The sequence below is a fragment of the Lissotriton helveticus genome, chromosome 2_2, assembly GCF_964261635.1.
Source record: "Lissotriton helveticus chromosome 2_2, aLisHel1.1, whole genome shotgun sequence".
NCBI lineage: Eukaryota > Metazoa > Chordata > Amphibia > Caudata > Salamandridae > Lissotriton > Lissotriton helveticus.
Window position 1 is genome coordinate 82,644,023 of NC_136060.1, and position 18,620 is coordinate 82,662,642.

Genomic DNA, 18,620 nt, shown 5'->3' on the forward strand with positions numbered 1-18,620 from the left:
GTGTTTAAAACCTGCCAAAAATTAAAATTATCCTTTGGAATAAAATTAGACTCACAGTTACCTATATCCAATTCATGTACAGTATATTTAAATCTTGTGAATTTGACTTGTGACTTTAAAATGTTATTAGCATGACTTCACCATCATTTTCACACAGAATGTATCTTTAAGTAATAGGTTCAATGCTATCATTCCTAAAAAAAATCATTGGTATTTCTAATCTATAGCTTGGTATATATTTTACTAGTAACAAATGCATAAAGTGCTTTATATGTTTTTAGATCAGTTCAGGTTTAGCAATATCCTATTTCTTGATCGCCATGTATATAAAAAATATCTTGGCAATCCAAAAATAAAATATTCTGTACAATCACTTTTTAAAATCCTGGTGATCTCAATTAATCGATTGGCAGCAAGGATCCAACATATCGGAACCAGCCATGTTTTTTTTTAATAAGCTTATACTTCGGGCAAAAGAATAAGAAATGTGCTTCTGTCTCAGGTACCCTCACTTACAGGACAACTGTGCAAACCATTAGAGCCCTTCCATTTACTACAGAGACTTTTTATCGGCAGGATACTATACCTAAATTTAAGGTATAAGGATCTCGCAAGTGGGGGTTCAATGCAACTAAAAAATTCTTCCTGTTGCACATTAACTTAAAAACATGTTTGTCAATGTCCCTGCTGTTCTATTACATAACCAATTATCATCCACGTAACTCCAATATCTCTTTCTGAGGAGATTTAAAGATCTTTTCTGAATACTATCAGGATTGAGCCACAAGTCACTCATGCCCAATTTGACCAACCATCCATTTATGTAGTTGAGTCACTGTACACACCCTCTGGTATCTAAGGATAGTACATCTAAAAGAGATTCCTTCATGGATAGTGGCGAGTCATTCGACCAACTGCAAATCCAAAATGTTAGATGCCGGATGGCAATTACATGAGCAATATTCTTCATGCCCATGTCCAATCACATTGGTATTAGTGGGGTATTTCTAGGGAGCTCCAAGACTGATCTCATAAACATGTTTTCATTTTTTTCAGTGAGAGTCACATTAGTATAGCTCCTCCCGATTGAGTACAGCTCCTAAGCCCTGTGCCTGATAGACGTGGATTACTGGCATCAGCGGTCTATAAGTTGACTTCCTTGATTTTTAACTAGGGTTGTCCCTACGTGTTGGAGCGAAATCTGGCTTTTGACTATTTGTGGTGACCATGATTGTCATCCTTACCCCTAGATAATCAAATAATTGTACCTCCTCTAATACTGTTGAGCCCAGCTTAATACTATGATTAAACTGCTTCAGATGATTAAAAAAACATACATTTTGTTATTAAAGAATTTATTTCCAATCCAGATCATCACACCCCTTCCTGAACTGGTCTACTAAATATTTGAGCCCAATCTGGGTTTGGAAGATGAGCAGGATATCGTCTGAAAATAAAAGTGCATGCACTAATTGCCCAGCAAGCCTCGGTGGGTCATCCCTACAGTTAAAGAGTGGTTCAATCAGACTATTAATGTAAAGGGTAAAGAGAGTAGTACCAAGGACACACCCTTACTGCACTCCTCTGTTTACCTTGATCCAATCAGTAAGCCCCCCTCTAATTCTACCATAGTTATTTGTATGCAATCTGATAATAATTTGCAGGAATTTTTCCGGGACCCCCATTTTACTAAGTGCTGGCCACAAATTTTCTCGAGGAACTAAAATGTAGCACAGAAGTCTACAAACACTGCATATAATGGAACTTTCTTATTGTATCATATTTTCCAAAGGATCAGTTGAAAACTGAATAACTGATCTATAGTCCTTGTTTTGCCTCTAACTCCTGCCTGCAAAGGTGATAATAAATTCCCTTCTCTCATCCAGACCTGGATCCTCTCTAGCAAGTGCCGGCAAAATATTTTCTGAGCAATATTGATGAGGCTGATAGGCCTGTAATTTGCTCGATCACTTTTGTCCCCCATTTTAAATATGGGCACTACTTCGGGGCCTAACCATGTGTCCGGGATTTCAGCGCCTTTTAATATGCCATTAACTGTATCATTTAAAATTGCGCTCCATATTTTAGGTTCTTATCGGTAGAGATCGCCTGGAAATTTATCAAGGCCAGGGGTTTTCCCTTACTGAAGAGATGCTATTGCCTCTAAAGTTTCTTCCATAGTGAAGGCAAGGTGGGCTGTACCTTATTCTAAATAAATCAAAATACTCATAGATTACTCCTCAACCCTCTTTTGGTCCTGCATATAGTTTAGAGAAATGATCTCCTCAGATCTGTGGAAGGATATGAACATTTTCCTACACAACTGGATTTTCGTTCCATTCTTGATCAGATGCCAAAATTCCTTAGTATTTTTAGTTTGGGCTGCCGCTAGTAAATCTTGCCAGTACCGTATGTGCCAATTCCTTTGTGCCTCTTGTTGGAATTTCCTATATTCTTTCCTTTTAAAAGCTACCAGTATTCTGTGCCCAGCTTTGGTCGTCCCCATCAAGGATTTCCTAGCAAGAATGCAAGTCTCATCAAACCATTTATTCTTGGTGTCCCTTACTTTTTGATTTCCAATGCTATCTTTATAGAAATATATTTTGATATTGTTAAGTACATTTAAAAATATTTCCACCGGAGGATGTATGTCCAATCTTCTAACACCCATAGTGACCAATGAGTTGGCAACTAATGTGTAAATGTGGGCCAAAGTATCGGTGCAATTTCCAATTGAAGGCCATTTAATCCTCCATTTGTTGTTACTAAGGGTAATGGGGTTGGATAGATTGAGTTCTGGAGGTAATTCAAGGAACCCAAATACTTCTGTTAATTCTGGTCACTGTCATATCTTTCTATTACCCACATGTCAACAAGATTTCGCCATAGTTGTACATCAAGAAGGAAATAGTTGATTCTTGATTTACAAGTTACCCTCTTGTATGTGTGTTTAAGTCTTTGATCAGAATTCGAGCGCCCATTTACAGCCCTCAACCCTTATTTATACGTAAGAGTAGTAATTTGGAATTCTACCTAATTATATAATATATGGAAGCATGCATGTGTAAATTACTGTGTTTTCTTTTCTTGTTACAAGGATAGTTTGATATGTATAAAAGTACAGTCGTTTATTACAAGTGAGCTATTGTGTTACAATACCTAACTGTCAGAAAATGGGATGTTTCTTCCCCTCAGAAACTGTAAGAGATTGCAAATCCACATGAACTCTCTGTGCTCCGGAAACAAAGGGAAAACACAAACACCTACATCTTTCAGCGCACTGGGGCTATGTATGGATCTATCCCATTATTTACATAGTAAACTCTGAGGGAACTTGTGTACTTGTAGAGAGCAGTATCACAGTCCTCTCTACACATAACAGACCGAATCTGAGCCTAGCTGCAATCCAGAGCAGAGTGATTCTTTTTTGAGTCTTACTAGCATTCTGCTTAAGGAAGAGGCAAAGAATAAGCAAACATTTAAAATACTATCAGTGTGGCACCACTGCATTGTTGAGCAATGGGGAGAACCTCTCCCAAAATAAATTTACCGTGTATGCAAGAAAATGCTTCCTTTTGTATGATCACCCTACGTTGTTTGGACTGATGCAGATTATTTTTTTTAGTCTGCCAAACAGACCCCAGGGCATGTGTTCTGACTCCTAATTGACATATTTAACTTACCTATAAGTCCCTAGTATGGGACTATGTCAAAGTGTACACAGGCCTGTAAGTTAAATGTCACTAGGGAACTGCAGCACTCATTCTGTCCACTACTCCAGGGAGAGTGCAAACATGACTGCAAGCCTACCATCGTAGCCTGACTTTGCAGTTTTAAACCTGCAAATTTGACCTCTGATTATTACCCATTTTTGACAGGCCTAAACATTTCTTTTAAATATTTATATGTCTCCCCTAAGTAGGCCTTTTTGCCCATAAAGCAGGGTGTATGTCATTTAAACGTAGGACATGTCAAGGTTTAATGTTAAATATGCCCTTAAATTGAAAAGGACCCAAAAACTATTTTCACTCTAGCAGGGTTGCTTAGGAAAAGGAAAGCATTGGGATACAATAATATATTGAACAATGTTATATCAGGTTAGGAAACACCTCCAAATTTAAGTCTTATCATTTTAAAATATGTATTGCAAACCCAATTCATTGGTGGAGTCAGATTTGTAAGAAATAGTTTGGAAAAGGTACTTTTAAAAGCTTATCTTTCTCATTCTGAAAGCCTCACAAGGCTCATATACATGAGCGCTAAATAAATGCAAACCCTTCCATCTTCTATGCCGTCACAATCCTTTTCAATCCAAATAACAGACTACGATGTCCACTGCTCATATTAATTTCATATTTCCCCAAACTAATTCACTGCTAATTCTTTTTTGGTTCCGGAGTAGTGTGCTACTCGTCCAAAAAGCAATTTGGCCCCTCTTCAGGGGTAGTAAGTGCTATATAAATGCAATTACAATACAATACAATACAACTGTTACCTACCAGCTGATGGTCCTGTTAATGAGGTGTTAAAGGGGCTTGTTTGTTGAGGAGGTGTCCAGGAATTTGATTAATTTCAAAGAGCCCAACCCTGTCACAGGCAAATGTCGGATGAGAGCCCCAAGCACTGAAGTTTTGAAGTGACCACAGAGGTCTTCACCCCTTGTGAAGAATCTGTGTTCCCACCTCTGGGGTGTGCACACAGGTTCTGCATAAGGGGAGAAGTGTTTTCACCATCTTGGATTTGGGCAGAAAGGGGCACTATATGATTGCTTGCAGTAGGGTACACTGGAACTGCTGAAAAAGTAAGTAGGATTGCTGTTAGAAATGGGGTTTCTTGTTGTCAGAGTATGCACCCTGTACAAGCAGGAACCACCACTCTAGTCAGAGTAAGCTAGATACATACTAAAACAGAGACGTCAGGCTTATCTACAGAGGCAATGTATAAAGTATTTGTATAATACACACACACAACATACAGACACACACACTGTGACATAATGAAACACCACAAAAATACTCCACACATGGTTAAAAAAATAGACAATACTTTTTTGAGTAAATCAAGACCAAAAGACCAAAATTATAAACATTCAATAAATAGAACCGGTGTTATGTATTTTTAAAGATCAAATCAAATTCTAGTGCTTAAGACATAAAGCGCCAACCAGGGACATCTGGTTGTGCTAGACTGGAGTAAATCCAAAGTCAGGTTGATCACAATTAAGGGCATGCCGACTACAGGCATCATGAACATACCACTGAAAAATATGTTGGATGGAGAGAGCATCGACGTAGTAGACTTGATGCGAGGAGCAGAGGAAGTGAGGCGGCGATCATGTGGATGCAGGCAATGAGTCTTTTCCGATGCACGCAGTCACAAAAGACTTCGTCAATAAACCTCTTTACAATGCTGGCGATGGGTCACTGTCGATTCGCACAGTCCGTTGTCCTGCACAGTCCGTCGAAGAGATGTCATTGGGTGCCAGCCGCATTGAAGGGTGATGTGTCGGTTCTGATCAGCGCAAAGGTGTCAATTCGAAAGATTTTTGTAAAAATCAAAGATATCAATTTAGGGAGAATTGAAAAAGTTTGATCTGATTTTAGAATAGAGTTGTAATGAACAATGAGTTACTATTTGATATTGCACAAACACAAGTCCTATCCTCACCGCTGAACACAAATATTAGAAATGGGGTTTCTGGTTGTCAGAGTATGCAACCCTGTACAGTCAGGAAACACCACTCTAGTCAGGGTAAGGTAGATACACAATAAAAGATAAGCTGTGCTCACCTTCTGGTACCTTGGCACAGAGCAGTCAGGCTTATCTAAAGAGGCAATGTGTAAAGTATTTGTGCAACATACACAATCAGTAACACAATGAAAACACCCCAATAATACTCCACACAGGGGTAGACAAATAGAAAATAATTCTATTAGTAAATCACGACCAAAACTACAAGAATTTAATAAGTAGAAGTGAAGTTATGATTTTTTTAAGATTAAATCAAATTATAGTGTTTAAGTCATCAAGCACCAACTGGGGACATTTGATAACACTAGACCAGGATAAATTCAATGTTCAGGTTGACCACGATGGTGGGCAGGCTGGCTACAGGACTCATGTAGGACCCGCTGAAAAAATACCTTGGATGGGGGAAGCGTTGCTGTCAAAGACTAGAATGCAAGGAGCAGAGGAGGAGAGGCATCATCGTTGATCGCTCGGATGCAGGCGATACGTCAGTTCTGATCTGCGCAGACGAAGAAGGCTTCATCAATGAACCCATTTATCATGCAGGTGATGCATCATTGTCAATCCACGCAGTCCATCGTCGTTGACCTGCTTTGGCATCGAAGGGTAATGAGTCGGTGAAAAGCTGTTGATGCGTCGGTTTTGATGGATCCGCACAGCAGGAATCACCTTTCAAGGGCTCAGGACTGGATTAGCACCAATTGGCAGGGCAAGACTCACAGATGGCAGAGTCCAGGTGCTAATGCAGGGTTGAAGAAAGTATGTTATGGGCCTGAGACTGCAGAACAGGGGGCACACCAGCAAGCCCTTGGAGTCACTCTGGGTTAAAGTGAGATGGGTCCAGTTCTTGTCCTCAGCAGGCAGCAGGGCAGCACAGCAAAACAGAAAAGCAGTTTTTCCAGAGCAACAGTCAAGCAGAGTGCAACTCCTTGTAGCATAGCAGTCTTTACTCTGGCACACTTCTTGACAGGTACAGTAGTGTGCTGTCTTGATAGAGTCAGAACCCCAGATTGTATACTCAGTTGTGCCTTTGTAGTGGAGGTGACTTCAAAGTAGGGCCTTGAAGTTTACAGGTCCCCTGTTCTACCCAGCCCTGGCTCCAGACTATCACTACGTAATAATCAGCCCTTTGTGTGAGAAACAGGACAGTGCCTATTCAGGTGTAAGTGTCAGCTCACACTTTCTCTTCCTGCCTAGTAACAGCTATCAAAATAAGGATGATTGCAGAGGAGTTCTGTGTCACAGCCATCCTTCCTGTGTTTCTGGCTGTCTGTCTAGAGAGAATGCACAAAGTGTAGCTGCCACCCACCCAGATGTGTATTGGAGACAGGCTGCAAAGGCACGCAGAGCAGTAAGATCAGGGAAATGTCTGCTTTCTAAAAGTGTTTTTTCTAAAATAATAATGTCAAATCCAACTTCACCATTAAAGAGGATTTACTATTATCATTCCACATATATGAAACGTGATGCAGCTACTCCTTTCTGACCAGAAGTTACAGCTTAAAAGTGCGTTAAGGAACTCACAATGTTAGCGTTTGAGAGAAGTAGGCTTCACAGTAATGAAAAATTAATTTCGCTGTTTGTCACTATCAGGACATTCACAATTTAGGGGCCAATTCCAATCTTGGTTGGTAGGGCATCAAATCGGATTCGGAATTAGCGGAGCCGATCCGGAGGCTGAATTTCCGTCAGAGTCGTACACGGGTCCGGACGTTGAAGTACGATTCGAACAAGCCCGGAATCTCTTTCCGAATCGTTTCCGGGTACAAACCGCTCGGTACGACTCAGTCACAAGCAAACCGTGGCGCGCAATGGAGACATTTCACGACGGAGCTAGTACGATGCTAGATTCGGACAATCGGACAGAGTCGGAGCATCCGGCTCACAATAGCTCCCGGAGTTGGACTTTAGATGGTTCGCATCTGACCCCCTGTTACCCGCAGCCTTACGACCCGGACACAGGGGAGACCCATGAGTCTCCCCAACACAGGCATGTACGGTGCGGATGGCACCGATGGGTACCCACTGTAGGGGGCGCACTTGTTTGTGATGTACCCATTCAGTCAATGGGATCGTATGACCAGCTCACATTGACTTCTATGGGAGTCCGACCGAACCGAGTCTAACAGCATACGGCCGCATCGTACTCGCTTGGTTGGACTGCAGGAGTCCGGATCGGTCAGAAAACACCCCGGATCTGGCTCGGTCAGCGTGCTTTCCGACCCAGATCGGAATCGGCCCCTAAGAAGTACATGTCCTAAATTTTACATACATAGCACCCTGCCCTTTGGGCTACCTTGGGCCTACCCAAGGGGTGACTTTTGTGTAATAAAATGGGAGTTTAAGGCTTGGCCAAGGGTTTTAAATTCCAAGTCAAAGTGGCAGTAATCTACACACACAGGCCCTGCAATTGCAGGCCTGAGACAGGGTTGAAAGGCTACCAGTGTGGGTGGCAGAATCAGTGCTGTAGGCCCAATAGTCGCGTTTAATTTGAAGGTCCTGGGTATATGGTATTTTACAAGGGACTTACCAGTAAAATAAATATACCAATTGCGTATTCATCAATGTTACAATGTTTTGGGGAGAAGTACATTTGCTTTAGCACTGGTTAACAGTGGTAAAGTGCCCAGAGTCCTAAAGCCAACAAGAAAAAGGTCAGAAAAGAGGAGGAGGATGGCAAAATGTTTAGAGTGACCCTTCAGAGAGGGCCATTTTTCAACAGTTACCCCTGGGAACTTTTCCCTATTGGTTTGGGAGGGGCGAGGAATCACCCCCCACCACCACAAAGGATAGTGACAGGCATAAATATGGCATCCCTGAACGTCCATTTCAGAACACTGATAGACCTGTAGAAGAAGAAGAAGGACTGCACTTGCTGTTGAGACCTGTGAGGACATCAGAAATGTTGGGCCTGCTCCCAGTAAGTGGACTCCAAGAGTCAGTTGGCTAACCCCCTATTAAGCTACAAGGATAAAACAAGCTCCCTGAAGATCCCAGCTGACCATTTTCAACCTGACCTGCTCTGGACCCTGCTGGTGGCTTCTGGTGAGGTGAGCCTTGAATACAAAGTGCTGTTTCCGAGGTCCTGGGACCCTTGGTAGTGTCAAGGTGTATGCCTTCTAACATCCTGAAAAACCTGGGAATGGGAAATGTTTGCCTCCAAAGACCTCCTGAGGATCTTGGCAAACCTGCAAAGTCAATCTGACAATGTTGCATTGCTGCTGGGCTGAAGAATCAGGTTGCTCCCACATGGGACATTTCCACAACACTAATCAATTTCAATGAGACGTTGCCGAGAGGGCCCCTGTTTGGCTAAAGCTTATACCTGTGCTCCACTGTAAGAATCAGGGTTCCTAAAAAGTGACTAAATTCTGTATGTAGAACTCTTTATTGGGCAAAGGCACCAAAGGTATCTGGCCAGTGAGGGACTTCCTTGGGTGTGAATTTTGAATTTCTCAGTTTGGAGCTTTCTTCCCAAAAATCAATGACTTCACCGGGACCTCATCCAGTGGCTACCCGGCCTCGTAGAGCACAGCCTTCTGCCTTACCTTAATGAGGATTCTTGACTACCACATCAGATACTATGGGGCCGATTCTGATCTCGCTGTGAGAAGGCTCTGTCCGACTCTCATCCGGAGGCATTTCCGACCGACTCGTGCTCCGGGGCTCCGAACGCCCGAGTACGATGCGAACAAGCACGGAAGGACACAGGTCGCTCAAAGACAATGGGAGCCTGTTGTACGACGCGTACATAGGCTCCCATTGGTGAAAACTGTACCTTGCGCACAAGGGTGCCCCCTGTAGTGGGAACGTGTCTTTGCTACCCCCACCATACATGCATGTGTAGGGGGACCCTTAGCTCCCCCCCTGTGATCGACTCATATGACTGCGGATGTAGTGGGTCTGGCATGGACCCCCAAAGTCCACTTCCCAGAGCTTTTACGTGTCGGAGGCTCTGACTCAATCCGGCTGTCCGACTCGTGCATCATACTGGCTCGGTCGGAAATCGCTTCCATTGTACAGCATGGCTTGCTTACGGACGAGACGTACAGAGCGGTTTGGACCCAGAAACTATTTGGTCGGTGATTTTGCGTTTCTCGCATTGTACTTGCTCGCTCGTACAGCTGTACGGGTCACAGTAAACATGCGTCCGGTTCATACTATTTCCGGCAGATCACGTTCGGAGCCCTTCCGAGCGAGATTGAAATCGGCCCCTAAGTTGGAAGATAAAACTTGCAATGCCTGAACCTGGTTTATGAATCTGGCCCATGTTCCATCGCAGTCAGCCTTAAATCATGCCTAAATACCAGTCAAGTGTAGGCAGATGACAGCGGTTGGTGCTCAACACATTTCTGTGCTATTTTTATTTAATATTTAAAACTTTAAAAATTCATATCCTGGGTTACACTTATTGGATTTTGGGTGATTTGATGTCATTTTGCTAATTTAATTATTCTCTATTTTTATAAATTTGAGTGTGATTTTTATTGTGTTGTGTTTTTTACTTTTTAACTGTTTCTACCCAGCCCTGGCTCCAGACTATCACTACAGAATAATCAGCCCTTTGTGTGAGAAACAGGACAGTGCCTATTCAGGTGTAAGTGTCAGCTCACACGTTTTCTTCCTGCCTAGTAACAGCTATCAAAATAAGGATGATTGCAGAGGAGTTCTGTGTCACAGCCATCCATCCTGTGTTTCTGGCTGTCTGACTAGAGGGAATGCACAAAGTGTAGCTGCCACCCACCCAGATGTGTATTGGAAACAGGCTGAAAAGGCACGCAGAGCAGTAAGATCAGGGAAATGTCTGCTTTCTAAAAGTGTTTTTAATAAAATAATAATGTCAACTCCAACTTCACCATTAAAGAGGATTTACTATTATCATTCCAAATATATAAAACGTGATGCAGCTACTCCTTTCTGACCAGAAGTTACAGCTTAAAAGTGCGTTAAGGAACTCACAATGTTAGCGTTTGAGAGAAGTAGGCTTCACAGTAATGAAAAATTAATTTCGCTGTTTGTCACTATCATGACATTCACAATTTAGGGGCCAATTCCGATCTTGGTCGGTAGGGCATCAAATCAGGTTCGGCATTAGTGGAGCCGATCCGGAGGCTGAATTTCCATCAGAGTCGTACACGGGTCCGGACGTTGAAGTACGATTCGAACAAGCGCGGAATCTCCTTCCGAATCGTTTCCGGGTACAAACCGCTCGGTACGACTCAGTCACAAGCAAACCGTGGCGCGCAATGGAGACATTTTACGACGGAGCTAGTACGATGCTAGATTCGGACAATCAGACAGAGTCAGAGCATCCGGCTCACAATAGCTCCCGGAGTTGGACTTTAGGTGGTTCGCATCTGACCCCCTGTTACCCGCAGCCTTACGACCCGGACACAGGGGAGACCCATGAGTCTCCCCAACACAGGCATGTACGGTGCAGATGGCACCTATGGGTACCCACTGTAGGGGGCGCACTTGTCCGTGATGTACCTATTCATTCAATGGGAGCCCATGTACGGATCGTATGACCAGCTCCCATTGACTTCTATGGGAGTCTGACCGAACCGAGTCCAACAGCATACGGCCGCATAGTACTCGCTCGGTTGGACTGCAGGAGTCCGGATCGGTCAGAAAACACCCCGGATCTGGCTCGGTCAGAGTGCTTTCCGACCCAGATCGGAATCGGCCCCTAATAAGTACATGTCCTAAATTTTACTTACATAGCACCCTGCCCTTTGGGCTACCTAGAGCCTACCCAAGGGGTGACTTTTGTGTAATAAAATGGTATTTTAAGGCTTGGCCAAGGGTTTTAAATTCCAAGTCAAAGTGGCAGTAATCTACACACACAGGCCCTGCAATTGCAGGCCTAAGACAGGTTTGAAAGGCTACCAGTGTGGGTGGCAGAATCAGTGCTGTAGGCCCAATAGTCGCATTTAATTTAAAGGTCCTGGGTATATGGTATTTTACAAGGGACTTACAAGTAAAATAAATATACCAAATTGCGTATTCATCAATGTCACAATGTTTAGGGGAGAAGTACATGTGTTTTAACACTGGTTAACAGTGGTAAAGTGCCCAGAGCCCTAAAGCCAACAAGAAAAAGGTCAGAAAAGAGGAGGAGGATGGCAAAATGTTTAGAGTGACCCTTCAGAGAGGGCCATTTTTCAACAGTTACCCATGGGAACTTTTCCCTATTGGTTTGGGAGGGGCGAGGAGTCACCCCCCACCATCACATAGGATAGTGACAGGCATAAATATGGCATCCCTGAACGTCCATTTCAGAACACTGACAGACCTATGGAAGAAGAAGAAGGACTGCACTTGCTGTTGAGACCTGTGAGGACATCCGAAATGTTGGGCCTGCTCCCAGTTAGTGGACTCCAAGAGTCAGTTGGCTGACCCCCTGTTAAGCTACAAGAATACAACAAGCTTCATGAAGATCCCAGCTGACCATTTTCAACCTGACCTGCTCTGGACCCTGCTGGTGGCTTCTGCTGAGGTGAGCCTTGAATACAAAGTGCTGTTTCCGAGGTCCTGGGACCCTTGGTAGTGTCAAGGTGTATGCCTTCTAACATCCTGAAAAACCTGGGAATGGGAAATGTTTGCCTCCAAAGACCTCCTGAGGATCGTGGCAAACCTGCAAAGTCAATCTGACAAAGTTGCATTGCTGCTGGGCTGAAGATTCAGGTTGCTCCCACATGGGACATTTCCACAACACTAATCAGTGTCAGTGAGACGTTGCCGAGAGGGCCCCTGTTTGGCTAAAGCTTATAGCTGTGCTCCACTGTAAGAATCAGGGTTCCTAAAAAGTGACTAAATTCTGTATGTAGAACTCTTTATTGGGCAAAGGCACCAAAAGTATCTGGCCAGTGAGGGACCTTCCTTGGGTGTGAATTTTGAATTTCTCCAGGTTGGAGCTTTCTTCCCAAAAATCAATGACTTCACCGGGACCTCATCCAGTGGCTACCCGGCCTCGTAGAGCACAGCCTTCTGCCTTACCTTAATGAGGATTTTTGACTACCACATCAGATACTAAGGGGCCGATTCTGATCTCGCTGGGAGAAGGCTCTGTCCGGCTCTCATCCGGAGGGATTTCCGTCCGACTCGTGCTTCGGGGCTCCGAGCGCCCGAGTACGACGCGAACAAGCACGGAAGGACACGGGTCGCTCAAAGCCCCATTGAAGACAATGGGAGCCTGTTGTACGACGCGTACATAGGCTCCCATTGACGAAAAATGTACCTTGCGCACAAGGGTGCCCCCTGTAGTGGGGACGTGTCTTTGCCACCCGCACCGTACATGCATGTGTAGCGGGACCCTTGGCTCCCCCACTGTGATCGACTCGTATGACTGCGGTTGTTGTGGGTCTGGCATGGACCCCCGAAGTCCACTTCCCAGAGCTTTTACGTGTCGGAGGCTCTGACTCGATCCGGCTGTCCGACTCGTGCATCATACTGGCTCGGTCGGAAATCGCTTCCATTGCACAGCATGTCTTGCTTACGGACGAGACGTACAGAGCGGTTTGGACCAAGAAACAATTTGGTCGGTGATTTTGCGTTTCTCGCATTGTACTTGCTCACTCGTACAGCTGTACGGGTCACAGTAAACATGCGTCCGGTTCATACTATTTCCGGCAGGTCGCGTTCGGAGCCCTTCCGAGCGAGATTGAAATAGGCCCCTAAGTTAGAAGATAAAACTTGCAATGCCTGAACCTGGTTTATGAATCTGGCCCATGTTCCATCGCGGTCAGCCTTAAATCATGCCTAAATACCAATCAAGTGTAGGCAGATGACAGCGGTTGGTGCTCAACACATTTCTGTGCTGTTTTTATTTAATATTTAAAACTTTAAATATTCATATCCTGGGTTACACTTATTGGATTTTTAGTGATTTGGTGTCATTTTGCTAATTTAATTATTCTCTATTTTTATAAATTTGAGTGTGATTTTTATTGTGTTGTGTTTTTTACTTTTTAACTGTTTCTTGGTACTTCTAAGTGCTTTATACATTATCTTAAGTGAAGCATGTCTGCTCTGTACTACAGCTGCTAGGTTCCGAGCTCAGATTAAAATTTCAGAAACTTTTACTGACCTATCGTGAATAGTGACATTATTACTTATGGTAGACTACCATCCACCACAATTAATAATCCCATTTTTGACAATGTTTGGCTGCAGGACTTTGTGGTGTAGGTCTGACAGAAAATAAACTGGAGAATGTATGGCATAACTGCAAAGTGCTCCAATATCATGTGTGACGACTTCAGCTATTTCTAGCCTGTAACATGCTGTGTTATTGGGTCTATAGTTTACATTTAACAGTTAATTAAACTGTAGATATTATGGCAAAAATATTCCTGCATGGAAACTAGTACTTGCTAAACAGCCACGATTACCTAATAGTGTCATTGACCACTTGATAAGAATGAAGGTTGGAGAAAAATGAAGCCACATATTTTAGGTAGGACAGCGGCCGTGAACATGTGTAATACTGTATTGCAATAGACTAGTGACATTTTCAGTAACCCATCCCAGCTGTTTTCCATCAGGCACTCTGGGAGAAGATAGTGTGTGGATAAAGAGTATCTTGGGAGTGCAGTAGCAGCAGCGTAACATAACTTGTCACCGTGATGCTACCATGCACAGAAAGCGTAACTGGCACTTGAACAACATATTCCCTTATATTTTTAGAGGTAAGGTGTGCACATATTCAGGGACATAGCTTCCAGGGGGGTATTTGAGGCATTCTACCCCCAAAGAAATGCTTTCTTTGCTTGATAGTTGGGCCTGGAGACCCTGACTCGGGTCTCCTATGCCTGTAGCGTCTTGCTCGTTGTTCTCACTTCACTAATAGGTTTTAACGTGTTCATTTTTTGGATTGAGAACTTGGATTGCTCTGTTTCTTTCTGCTTTGGGCTGTCATTGCTCACACAGTTCTTTGACTGATCACAGTGCTTTGATGCCATCTGGTTTAATGTGCTTTAGAAATAATACAAACACCAACAGATATCTATATAGGGACCAGTTTATCAAAACAGGAGTACATCTGCTGCTGATTGGGTGCAAATTTACTACTTCTTGGAATTCACAAACATTGGCAGCAGTAGACTGAGAAAGATGCCCCAATCTTAGGGAACAAGGAACAGAGGCCCCTAGTTGAAGGAATATACAGACATTATATGTATTCAAATGACAATTTTAATCAATTAAACAATTAAAGTCACTAAAATGATGCAGTGAGTGCCAGTGCAAAACGTGTTCAGGTCTCCCTCATAAGTGGCACAGGCATGTGATACACATGATTATCTGGTGTGTCAAAATAACAAGAACAACACAGTCCATCATAACAAGTCATGTATTCAAAAGTGGTTCTGCGCTATAATCAGTCAACTGTGTTTTCCTTCCTCAGAAAATACCAGGATCACCATCAGAGCTCTGACATTTACAATGGGACCGAGACCTTATTAGCATTCACTATAAAATAAAATTGAAGAAGAAAGCAGAATGAGTAATAAGAGAGTTGTACATGTTCAGAAAAGGCGAGGAAGTAGGGGAGCTCACCTGAGAAACAGAATAACTCCCAAGCAGACATCTGTGATAAAAGAATTAGTCAAAATAGTCTGTAAATGGTTGTAATAGCAATAAGGAAATTGCAAGGGCCAAAGAATTTAACCTTTGGGGCCGATTACCATGTGGTCGGAAATTCTCCGACCTTCGGTTGGAGCCTTTCCGACTGCATCGTGGTATGCCAGTCGGATTCCTTTCCGACCACCTCATTATGAGGGAGGTAGTCAGGAAGGAATCCGAGCAGTCATTCCGACTGGCTTCCGATGGGCTCGGAGCACCTGTTTGCAAATTGGAATGCAGCCAGTAATCCCAAGGGCGGGTTTAGGATTACGATGTTGGGTTTCGGCAGCCTTTCCATGCCGGCCTTTCTGACATAGAAAGGCTGACGGAACTCAACTTTGGGGGGCCCCAGCAGACCTCCCCTTCCAGTTGGAGGCCGAGCGGGCACCTATGGTGCCCCCCTGCTGAACCCTGCACCTCGAGATGCCTGCCACGGGGTGCAGGGATGAACTGCACCTCCTATTTTACAATAGGAGCATGCATTCAGGCTGGTTCACAGCTGGAATACATGCTGCCATTGTAAAGTTTAGAATGCGACCGAACAGTGATCGGTTGCATCCTAATTAGTCGGTTGGGACCGCCAACCGGGTGTTGGTTGGTCCCATGACCGAGACGATGTTGGGCAGAGGAAACTCCACCCAACATTGCAATCAGCCCCTATGTGTTACCTTAAATTCCAAAATGGGAGTCAGACGCCTGGGGTCGGTTGAGTGGGACTGTTTTGGAGTGCCTGTGTGTGGAATCACCATGAGGTAGGCAGAGGCCAGAGAGGACTGAAACAGACTACAGGAGCAGGGGCAATAAAATCTTGTTAGCAAAAGCAGGAGCAATGTCCAATGACTACAACCATGAAATGGCGGCGCCCATGTTGCAAGAGTAAGAAAGGCAAAAAAAAGATGAAGGATTACAACCATCCCCCGAGGATGGCAACCATGTTGGGAGGAATCAGGAAACCAGAAAGGGCCTATTTAGTGAACACATTGGAGGTATACACGGAATGGAAAGGAATGAAGAAGGAAAACAAAATACAAACAGCAGGTAGAAAAGAAGGAACAGCACAAGGGTATAATGAAGAAATTAAAGTTAAATTAGTTATCTGCATACTCAGTAAAACACAGAATGATATGTACATAAGTACAGGACCTCAGCCAAAAAATATATATACAAGAGACAGCTCAGTCTTTTTGCTTCAAAAATACTCTCCAGTCACAGTAAAGAAACTGTGGAGTATGTTATTCCACAAAATGTATGTGAGCATAAGTGTCTAGATCTATGATATGTAGTCTTCATAAGTGTTGAGTCCGGAATTCATTCTGTCCATTTCGAGTATTGATTCCAGCTCCTCATTGTTCAAGAGTTGTTTAGGAATTCCTCCTCTTTCTTGTATCGATATTGTACAAATTACCAACCATTTCAGATTGTTTTCAAAGTAATTAGAATCAATAAAGTGAGCAACCACTAGGGCAGTGAGGACCTTGCATCTTATCCTACTCGGGTTGACAAATTCTAAATTTCACTTTTTGCGTAGTCTGGCCAATATAAAGCAGGGAGCTTGGGCAAAGTACAGCATGTATAAAATTGACGTATTGCAAATAGAGTGTGTTTATAAGCATAACATAATGTTGTGAGTGAACACCTTAATAGTGAATTGACAAATGCTACAAACATCACAGGTTTTCAGGCATACTGCTGGCAATCAAACACCCAAAGGTGATGGGTCAAATGATTGCATGTAGTCTAACTGCTGGGAATTGCTTGGAGCAGCATTTCAACCCATTGTTTTTCTCCCACTGTGCACTCTAGACAGAGGCCCTACTAATGCAAATAAGTACTGACACAGTTTCGCTTTGTAACAGTCAACATGAACCTTGATCTTCTCACCCATCCACAATACAGCCCACAACTTTTTTAGTTGGTAAGTTTGAGATTCACCCTCCCCCCACCCCTCCCTTTCCGAATCTCACTGACTAAACTACACCTGTGCACACATTGTGCCTGTTGAAGTATATAACCAATCTCTGGCCCACACAGTGCGACTGTGTTAACAAAAATTGCATCACAGCAGGCAAAAATTGGTTCGCTCGCCAAAGAATAAAATAAAAGGAAATTGTCACATAGGACATTTTCAAAATTATAATCTATAAGTAGTATAACGAGATGGAAAGGTGAAAGGTTTCAAAAAGTATTTCAAAGTAAATTAATACAATTCTAGGAGAGAGCATTTTCATTTTGAAAATGGTGAAGAAAGCCGAAACTAGGCAGAGTTGGCTGCCTTGAACCACCAAAGTCGCACTGTTCTTTCCTTCTGTTGCTACATCCATTCACCCTTTTTCTGGTCTCTCCCTCGTACCTTAGCTCATACCTCAGGCCTTTATCTTGGTTTCTCCGGGCTCTGTGTCCTGCACCTTTAGGGGTATAAGCAGCTAGACCTGGACTTACCTCGCTTTCACAGCAATTCCCAGCTCAGAATGATTGCAGGGCTTCCCCTGTAGCCTCTTCCCCCAGCAGCAGCTTCACGCATCACCCAGGCACTCTGGCTTCCTTCTGTACAGCCAGGGCTTTAAGTGGAGAGGGTACATACATGCCAATCCAGTCCTTGGCCTCTCTGCAGATCCCATTCAGCAATGGTCATGAATAGACCTGGGTGGAGTTTGCGGCGTTCCAAGTGACCAAAAGATTCCGCGGCGCTGCGAGGATTTCCACAAGCAGCGGAGTGCGTTATGTCATGCTGTTTGTGATGATTTTTAGCGCCAGGTGATTGTCCTCACTGTGAAATCAGTGCGAACTGCACCACATGCAGCGCAAGAGGCCATTGCTTCTTTCTGCCACTTAAGTAGATGTTCTACTCGAGCAGATGTTCTACTCGAGCAGCAGCTTCCTCAATGCGAACGGAAGGTTTCTCAACACGAGCCGTAGCGACCCTCTGTGACCGCCTGCATTGAGAAATCTCGCCGGGAGGTGGTATGGAGTGAGACTTTCCTCGCTCGCACTCTCCAGCTTAATGTTGGCTAGGAAAAAATCTCCACTCCATTTCCCTGAGTTTTTTGGAACTTCATGCACTGTGCGTAGTGGGAAAAACTCCGCATATTCGATGAGTGGAGCACAATTTCACACCCAGGCCTAGTCATGAATGCCACTTGTAATTGTGATTATAAGCAAAACTGTGTGAAGGAGATACAGAACTGTAAAATTATTTATAGTGTGAAAATGCAGTGCTTAGAGGTGAGTGGGTGTGTAGTGTGTGTTTG